The following is a 7,600-nucleotide window of genomic DNA, read 5'->3' on the forward strand; positions in this document are numbered from 1 at the left end:
CCCCCATGGGGTTCCACTGGAGGAGGTAAAAGGGGTCTAGGCGAGTTCCCTTCTAAAGCCAATGTTCACTCATGTGTACTCCTCTACAAACCCAGCATTTAGTGACACCAAGTTCATGGGCTATCCTCTCAGCTAGGTCAACAAAACAGAGATTCTTACCTAGGTTTTGGTTCAAGGCTGCCAAAATACATTCGTGGGCTTTGAGGCCTAGGAGATAGTATAGGCTTAGATGAGATTGGATTATGCAACCATTGGACAATTCCTCTGACTGTTGGGCCCTCTGCATGGTTATGGACCTTTCCCCCGCTTGAGGTCCATCGCCAACACGCTCAAATTTCCCCTAATTTTTCAGGCTCTTGGCAGGATTGGCCACTCTCAGATTTAACCTTTATGTACCCCATCCAATATTGAAATCCCCGATGAGTGCAGAGCGTGGCATTTAGGGCACACCCTTTGGGTAGGCCGGTTACAGAAGTGAAGCCGGTGGCAATGTTGGACCCTATCCTGTACCTTTGCATGCAGTGGGTGTAAGGGGAAGAAGAGGTGGGGAGACTGGCGCCACACATGTGGCAGAGTAGGAGGAGAAGGGAAAGGGTCTTTAGGGGTGACATCTTGGCGCAACGTCCTCAGGCTTCTGCCGTGCATAGACGGGTCAGCTTCCAGTGCAACCAAAGCAGGGCCGAGGTCTTACCCTTGGTCTGTCGGCGCAGCTGGTGTTTTCTTCTGAGGGTTGCCTTGAGGCGCTCAGAAGAGTCTGGAACACATTCCCACTCTGCAGCTGCAGGTTTAAGTCTGCTGTGATGTATCCAGGGCATTATTTCAGCCATCTTAACTGCAGTGGGGGTAGATACAATGACAGTAAAGGGGCCTCTCCACGGAGGTTTTAGGGGCTGAATGTTCTACTCTTTTACCCAGACAGTCTCCTGGCTTAAAGGAATGACCTTCAGTGGTTAAACTGACAGGGAACCTTTCTCTAACCTATTGGTTGAGAGTCTGGAAGGTGGTCCCTAGGGCTTGAAGCTGTTGTCTCAGAGTCAGTTCACCTATTTCCTTGAGGTCTCCTCATAGTCCTTTAATGAGTGGTGGTGGCCGCCATACAGGATCTCATTGGGGCTAACCTGATTCTTATTAGTGCCATGGGGAGAACTTTGTCCCAACATAGATGTCTCTCCTGACATAGTTTTCCTAAATGAGTCTTAAGGGTCCTGTTCATCCATTCCACCTGTCCTGAATTTTGTGGTCAATAGGCAGTACGCAATTTCCATTTAATATTTAAATTCTTGGCTGTACTATTTCTGCTACAAAAGCTGGCCCATTATCTGAGCCAATGGTAATTAGTAGGCCAAATGGTGGAACAATATCTCAGAGGAGCAGTCTGGCTACTTCTCAGGCCTTCTCAGTAAGGGTCAGATAAGCCTCTACCCAGCCGGAATAGTTGCATACAAAGACCAAGAGATACTTGAGGCCCCGTGATTAAGGCATTTCAGTGAAGTCTACTTCAAGTTCCTCATGGGGGTGCCACCGACACTTTGGACCCTCGGTGGGGCACATGGCCCTTGCCTGGGGTTATTGCAAGCCCAGACTTTGCACCATTCACACACCACTTGGGAGATGCTAGAGAGCCAGGGGACATAGAAGTACTGGCCCAGAGTGGTTTCTAGGGCAGTGTGACCAAGGTGAGTCCTTTGGTGAAACTGCTTGACAAAAGCTGGGGCTAGGGTCCCAGGGACTGCAATTTACTTGTCCTTGAACTTCTACCATCCACCGGGGAGGAGGCTCCCCTCTTCAGTCTTTAACCAGGCTTCTTCTTGAGGTGAGTATTTGGGGTCCCATTCGGCTAAGGGACTGTAGGGCTGGCTATTTCCCTGGCTGCTGCCAGTTTGGCGATATGGTCTGCCCTGTGGTCGCCTTGGGCTTTTATGGTGTCCCCTTTTTGATGTCCTCTGCAATGCATTACTGCTACTTTCTTGGGGACCCAAACAGCATCTAAGAGTTGTAGAACTTCTTTTCCATATTTTATGTCTTTTCCCCCAGAATTGATTAGACCCTTCTCTTTGTATAGGGCTCCAGGTACATGGAGGGTGGCGAAGGCATACTTAGTCAGTGTATATGTTAGCTCACACTCCTGCTGCCAGCTGAAGGGCGTGGGTTTAAGGCGATGAACTCTGCCTTTTGTGCTGAGGTTCCCTTAGGCTAAGGTTTTGCCATATCCTGCAAGGCGTTCTCTTCCCTTCACAAAGCTGCTACCATCCGTGCAATATTCTACATCAGAGTCCTTGAGAGGCTGGTCTGTCAAGTCAGGTCGACTGGAAAACACTTCATCCATGACTTCAATGCAATTGTGATCTGGCCGGCTGGGCCCAACGGGTAGCAAGGTGGCTGGGTTCAAACTTCGTACTACCTCTAGGTGGATGTGTGGATTTTCGCACAGCATTCCTTGGTATCTGATTATCGCACATTAGTTAGCCAATATTGTCCCTTCTACTCCAGTAATGTTATTATTGAATGTGGTACTCGAACTGTCAGTTCTTGCCCCATAGTTTGTTGGCCTCTGACACAAGGAGGGCCGTGGCTGCGAGTACTCGCAAGCAGTGGCCTGCCCTGGGTGACAGAGTCAAGCTGTTTGGAGAGATAAGCCACGAGATGGTGCCAAGATCCTAGCAGTTGGGTTAAGACCCCTAATGCGACACCTGTGCACTCATGTACGTACAGAAAGAAGATTTGGTTAAATCTGGGAGTTCTAGTCCAGGGGTGTTAGTGAATGCCTGTTTGATTTCTTCAGAGGCCTTTTGTTGTGTAGATTCCCAGAATAGGGGCTCCCATTCTCCCTCCTTTGTGGCTTTATAGAGGGGTTTGGCCAGGATGGAGAAATTAGGTATCCAGATTCTGCAGAAGCCAGCCGCTCCGTAGAATTCATGGACTTGTTGCTGGGTGGTAGGGACAGGACTTGAGCAGACCATTTGTTTCCTTTCTGGGCCAAGTTGGCATTGTCCCTGTGACAGGTGGAAGCCAACTTGGTATTTGACTCTTTCTTGGCAGATTTTAGCCTTCCTCTTAGAGACCCTGTAACTCACTTCCCAGAGGAGATTGAGGAATAGATGCGTTTCTTCCATGCATTCCTCGTAGGTTTTTCCTGCTAAGAGGAGGTCATCTACATACTGGAGTAACATGTACAGCTCTGTTGGTCTGCCAGGCAGGCCTTTAAATCTGAGGCTAGAGGTGTCCCATAGATGGTCGGGGAGTTCTTGAACCCCTGAGGCAGTTTCATCCAGGTCAACTGGCCTTTGTCTCTGCTTTTAGGGCTTTCCCATTGGAAGGCAAAGATTGGTTGACTCTGAGGAGCCAGGCGAATTCAAAAGAAGGTGTCCTTGAGGTCCAGACAGGTGAAATAAGCTGCTCAGAGGAGATGAGGCCTAGGAGGGTATATGGGTTGGGGACAACTGGGTGCAGGGTGACAGTCACCTGGTTGACTGCTCATAAATCTTGGACCAGCTGGTATTCTGAACTGGCAGGAGAAGCAGGATGATTGGCAGAGACCAAGAATTCCATACTTCAGAAGTCTCTAAATGTTTTTGGATCCCCACTTGTGCCTAATGAAGACTGAAATACTGCTTTTGGCGGGCTGGCTAAGCTCGTGATTTTAACTATCACTACTGGAGGAATGTGTCAGTCCAGTCCTGGAGGGTTGTCTTCAGCCTACACTCTGGGCACCTTGAAAGGGAGCTCGGGTCTCTGTTGGGACCCTTCTATGAGACTATAGAGGCGCCACTCTTCTCCTTGGGGAACCGTGAGCAACATGATCCTTGCTTCTGGCCTCCCCCAGTTTAGGGCTGCTTGGCCACATGTGTCAAAGGTGATTTGAGCCTGTAGTTTTCCTAAAAGGTCTTGTCACATCAGCGCCACAGGGCAGTCGGGCAGATATAGGAATTCATGGACGACTTCTTGTCCATCTAGGTTGTATTGCTGAGGCTTTAGGTGCTCCCATAATGGTAGCTTGTCTTTGAGAAAGGGGGTCCACAGGTCGAGTTACAACTTAGTGTTCAGCTCCAGTGTCAACCATAACGTCAATAGATTGGCCCCCAACCATCATTTGGACCATAGGCTCCTGGGGGGCCTAGCAGAATGGAGCTCAGTCTGGCCTAGTGCTGGCAACACAGGCTTCTTTTCTTTTAATTGACTTTGGGAGGGTGCCAAAGCTCGGTTTAGGAGGACCCTGCAGTTCTCCTCTAGACAGACTCTCAACCAAGGGAGTCGGGTGCTAACTATTGCTTCTCAAGAATCAATATAAAGGAATTGGTCTGGGTGGCCAGGATGAACGGTAATGACTTGAGGGACTTTTGCAATGATTTCCTTATCAAGAGCTCCTTCTGCTGGCCATCCAATGCCAATAGAGGGCCAGTCAATCTCACAAAAGGTGCGGAGTTACTGTGGGGTGAGTTCAACTCCATAATCTCCTGAATAACCCTTTTTGAAATTCTTAAGCGTACAACCTAAAGGCGTTTACTCTGTTGTCCACCCATCCTTCCACCCATGATAGGTGACGCACATGCAATCAGAGATTCGCTTAGCCCATCTCCGGCCGCTCCCCTCGTGGGCACCTTTCGGGCACCTCTTAGCAATTGATGGGTTGGTATAACCCCCCGACCCGGGTCACTGGAGTAGACTCCTCACAGAGATCCAGTGACACCACCCTAAGCCGTATGAGGTTCACCACGGAACCATGGATTGGGGCTCGTCTCTCACTTCGTAGGTAGGTGAAATCTCAATCACACGCAATCACACACCAACACACCACCCTCCACCCTATGTACCTGAGAGGTCACAGTTTCCTCTAACAAATGTGGAGTACTCGGGTGACCTCGGGAGTTGATCAGACTCCCCTCCTGTCCTCTAGCGGACAGGCTGTTCCTGGGACCCAGGTCCTTACCACTCAGTCGGACAGTGCTCCTGGGCTGGTTCCTGCACCTCTCTGGGTTCCGTTGTGCTTCTGGGGCGGCTGCCCAAGGTCACTGGAAGAGACATTTCTCTTCTTATGGGCAAGGGGCCATTGGCACGCCTAGCAGAGTCCATGTCTTCCCGCATCCTGGGGGCTGGGCCCCGAAGACAAGGGAGGCAAAAATTGCTGTCTCTGGATCCCGGATGAGCCCCCGGAAATGTTGCAGGATTCTCGATCGAGAGACAGGGCACTGAGGCTATAACCAGGAAGCAGTGTTTATTGATGCCAGCACCGGCTCAGTGGATTCTTATCCAAAGGCTGAGCCCCAACTGTAACATAACAGGCAGTTTTATACAGTCTTGTTATTTCTACACAGCTACAGAGATAAGGAAGAATATTAATTGGTTGGCAAGCTATGAGAAAACTGACGTTAGCCGAAGAGTTCTTGAGGTGGGGGTAGGGCAGTCAGTAACGAACTTGTTGGAGCAGGAAATGGCTGCCACACACCGAGTGTGATCTCCTTTCAGAGGCAGAGAGTGAGAGGGGCAGTGAGAGAGAGACCCAATAAAGGCACTGAGTGGGACCCTAAGTGTTTAGGGAATTCAGTTTACATCTCATTCTTTAGTCCCCATGCCTTTGATATGAACCTACAGTGAGGAAGGGGAAGAATATGTAGAGTGAAAGACCTGCTGGTAGTTCTCAGCCTTTAATCCTTAGGTTCCCCAGGGTTTTAGCCATTGGGAATGACTCTCGGTTGCTCTTTCCCCTTCACAGGTGTGGGGAATGGGTTGTTAGCAATCCCAGCAGAAATCTTCCTTTGTTCTGCAGGTGTCCTCCTGGCCTGGCTGCAGGGCTGATCAGCATATTGCAGTCTCTGAATGTGACTTGATTAACATTTTAATTCTCTTGCCTCCTCCCTACATTACCCCATCCCTCTCTCTCCCACTTTCTTGTTTTTCGTTATTTATTCTTCTGTTTAGATATTCATTTGTGAATCAGAAAGCTTGAATGTGCCTATATCCCTTTTCGGTAGAGCAAGCCGGCTTTTATGTTTGTGCCAAACACAGTGACGCTTCTAATATTTAAAAAAAGAAGTAAAACATAAAAGAGCTAAAACTACCTTTCCCTGTCTCCGTCACATCACCTTTACCAAAATGTGCCTTTCAGTCTATTTATATACTTTTACCTAACTGTATGTTATAAACAATATTGTTTTGCATAGTTTTTTAAATGTGTGTAAATGGCATCACCAGGTATGCATTCTACATTTTGCTTTTCTCAATTTGTTTAAACGCACCCATGTTGTGTGTGTGTGTGTGTGTGTGTGTATATATATATATACACACACACATATGTATATATGTACATATATGTGTGTGTGCGTGCGCATGCATGTATGTGCTGTGCTCCATACTGTTTCTCCTCCCTATGCCATTCCATCTTACAAATATCCTATACTTTTCTATGTCCTTTTACTAATTTATATTGTTCCATTTTTTCCTTTGCTACCTTTATGTGTCTAGCTTCTTTCGCTCAACTTGTACTTGTGAGATCCATCCATGTCGTTACATGCTGTTATAGCTGAGTCATTTGTCATTGCTGTATATGCTCCATTATGTAAACACACAATTTACCAATTCTACAGTAAATGGGCAGTAGGACTATTTCCCATTTTTGCCTATTATGAATAACAGTATTGTGGACACTCTTGTACATGTCTTGGTGTGTACATGTATGCATTTGTATTAGGTATATATTTAGAAGTGGAATGGCTGGGTCATTAGGTATGCATATCATTAACTTCAGTAGAGTGTCACACATCTTTACAATGTAGTTTTGTACCAGTTCACACAACCAGGGCTCCAGTTGCTTTACATTCTTGCCAACAGTTGGTAGTGTTATTAGGCTCTTTAGTTTTTGCCACTTTAATAAGTGTGTAGTAGTATCTCATTGTGGTTTTGCATTTTCTCTTATGAATAACAAATGACATTTTTTCATATACTTACAGCCATTTGGATGTACTCTTGTGAGGAGCTTATTCATGAAATATGCCTATTTTCTAATTGTCGTTTTCTTATTGACTTGAAGGGATGGAGTCATATTTAATTGAGGTTCTTTGTCAGATATATGATTGCAAATAGCTTCTTCCACCCTGCGGCTAGCCTTTTCACTTGTATCTTTTTTTTTTTTTTTTTTAATTTTTTTCTCTTACTTTTCCCTTTACTGATGGATATCTTTATTTTCATTTATTTTCATTTATTTTTTTCTTTAACACCTACAGCACCTGGTCTTCCTAGATGGTCTCCCATCCAAGTACTAACCAGGCCTGACCCTGCTTAGCTTCCAAGATCAGCCGGGATCGGGCGTGTTCAGGGTGGCATAGCTGTAGACTTCACTTTATCTTTTGATAAACACCAGTTATGAACTTTAGTGGAATCTAATTTAGTAGTCTTCCTTTGCTGTTTCTTTTAAGCAAGTTTTCCCTACTTCAAGGTTGTGAATACCTTCTAGAAATGTTATTGTTTTATCTTTTACATTTTGATCTGTAATCCAACTGGACTTGATTTTTGTATGTGGTGTAACATAAACATCATATTTCATGTCCATTGGTGATACTGAAATAAATTTGCTTGGTAAAGACAAAACTGGTCAGTATCCTGGGGT

At 46.4% G+C, this 7,600-nt stretch overlaps 1 pseudogene; it reads right to left on the reverse strand.

Annotated features, from left to right (window-relative positions):
- Window positions 1-7,208: 7,208 nt before the first annotated feature.
- On the reverse strand, window positions 7,209-7,327 carry LOC112478283 (annotated as a pseudogene).
- Between the last annotated feature and the right edge of the window lie 273 nt (window positions 7,328-7,600).

The sequence above is a fragment of the Pteropus alecto genome, unplaced genomic scaffold (genome assembly GCF_000325575.1).
Source record: "Pteropus alecto unplaced genomic scaffold, ASM32557v1 scaffold42, whole genome shotgun sequence".
Lineage (NCBI taxonomy): Eukaryota > Metazoa > Chordata > Mammalia > Chiroptera > Pteropodidae > Pteropus > Pteropus alecto.